Source organism: Centruroides vittatus, unplaced genomic scaffold (genome assembly GCF_030686945.1).
Source record: "Centruroides vittatus isolate TY-2023 unplaced genomic scaffold, ASM3068694v2 scaffold_1431, whole genome shotgun sequence".
NCBI lineage: Eukaryota > Metazoa > Arthropoda > Arachnida > Scorpiones > Buthidae > Centruroides > Centruroides vittatus.
In genome coordinates, this window is record NW_027122678.1 from 1,092,856 (window position 1) to 1,095,140 (window position 2,285).

General features: G+C 30.9%; 1 long non-coding RNA gene across 1 annotated transcript; it reads right to left on the minus strand.

Moving 5' to 3' along the window:
* Nucleotides 1–848: 848 nt before the first annotated feature.
* LOC136987000 (uncharacterized) lies at nucleotides 849–1,881 on the minus strand. The gene is made up of 3 exons (XR_010882566.1): nucleotides 1,812–1,881; nucleotides 1,660–1,749; nucleotides 849–904 (listed from the first exon to the last, which is right to left on the minus strand). It is a non-coding gene; the product is annotated as an uncharacterized lncRNA (long non-coding RNA).
* Nucleotides 1,882–2,285: the final 404 nt, after the last annotated feature.

Sequence of the window (2,285 nt, forward strand, 5' to 3'; positions counted from 1 at the left end):
TCAGTTTGTCTATAACAGAAAACTCGACATTAGAAAGAATATTACAATCAGAGTACATATTCTACAAACAAAATTTAATATTTTTATTACTTATACAATCATTTTCACTGCAATGTATAAAACGAGGTGATTCAGTTCTTTTTAACCTGATTGATGCCTTCTGTTCTTTTATTCTTTTTTTCCAATAATATTGCAGTTTCTCCAATATGATAAACTTTATCTGCACGTGTACACGACATTTTGTATACGACACCGGATTTTTCTAATTTATCTTGTTTAGTAGATATATATTTTTGATCAATTTTGGAAATTATCTTTAGCACAAAGTTGATATAAAGGAACAGTTTTGTGTTTAGTGTGATGGCTACTTCATGTTCTGCTACTTTTCTTAGGGAAATTCTTCGTTTTTCCAATGTAACATATTCTTTGGGTGCACGTAAACATCAGTTTGTACAGTACTGCTACTGTTTTTAATTTGTTTTTTGTTGTTGTTGCTGTTCTCTTCGATCTCAAAATGAAAGAAGGCTACCCATCAAGAATGCACATGTAGTGGTAAATTCTTCGATTTAATTTCTCAGTTTAAAGTTTTATCAAATATTCTACTGAACAAACTTGAAACCGATGATGAACAGAGTGGAATTGAAGCCATTTGTCAATAAATAACCATTTATAAATCGAAAATATTCAATTAAAATATCAGATTATCAATGTAGACATTCGAAATTCTTCACTAAGAACAGAAGAACATCTTTGCTTCAAAATATCAGAATGTTCCATTGGAGTAAAATTCGATGTATATTTTTGAAAAATTTCCATCTTTCCTCAACACGTGTCTGCATTTCTTATTTGTCGATCTTTCTAATTCAATAAGAGAAGACAGAAGAGAGTACATTGCACTGATTGCCTGAAAATAGAAATAAAGGTATGCTGTAATAAGCTTACAGCTCAGAAATATAAAATTACTAGCAGATGAGTCCGGCGTTGTCCTGGCAAACATTAACAACAAAGATAAAGATTATCAGATTATTAGAATGTTCACATTAAACACTTCCGACATGGCCAGATTTATTGTAACGTCGAAGAAATTACGTGTAATCATCCTTAAAAATATAGCAAAACGACGATATATGGCCTGCGTCGAAACGAAGATGACATTTGGAATAGTTACTTCAGGCCGTGCCCTTAATTACGAGATACAAAAAATATAAATACTTATTGAATAATTTACGCTACTATGATTCTGTGTCTGCCTATTATCGACGAGAATATCAGCAGATTGTGTTACGTTAAGTAACGTTCATTTGCCATACACCTACTCCTTTCCGCCCTTTGATGTTTCTGCTTTGCGTGATGAGGATATTTCAAGAACTTTATTCTTCTGTTGTACACAATTTACAGAAATTTTAAAATGGGTTACATTGGGCGCTTTGTGTGATAAACTCTTACGTAAGATAATCCGTATAGTTATATAAATCAAATACTATAATGTAATATAATAGAAAGGTTAGCAGTACGAAATACTCTGTTACAGTATTTCGTACTTTTAATCTTAATCTTTGGTGTTGTTATTTTTTCTTCGGACAATCTGCTAGTTAATATCGATACAAATACAAACTAATGTTACAAAGTAACTTAACATTTTAGAAAGTAAGAACTTACTCTTATAAGGAATGTCTTTTTGACGTAAAAGAATCCCCCGATATTCAAACCAATTGGAAATCTTCCGAATCTCTTCATGAAGTTCAAGATCTAACACGGAAAAACACAATTAAACACGGAGTCCATTGTTACGACAAATAAAATAAATTTACCTTCAATTTGTATATAACAGGAAACTCGACGTTAGAAAGAATATTGCAATCACAGTAATTACCATAAACCTGCAACAAGAACAAATCATTTTATTAGTGAATATCATCAATTAATAATATTGAATAGAATAATGAATGTCAACTAACCGCTGCGGTAATTCTCGATAATCTATAAGCATACAAAAGGCCTATTAATAGCGATAGAATGGAGACGATTGTCCAAATTATTTTCATACCCGGATCCAAATTATACATAATCGCAAAAAATAAAGAAAAACAAGTAAAATAAATACCAAATCCGTAACCAATGGGAAAAAGAATCTCTCCAGTTTCATTTATTTTATTAATGAAAAACCATAAGTGAAAATGATTCTCAATGACTTTTTCGAATTGATGAGCATTTCTGTTTAATTTTCCGACGATCTCAACGAATAAATAGTTCAAACGATGGAATGAATGGTGTAACAAAATACC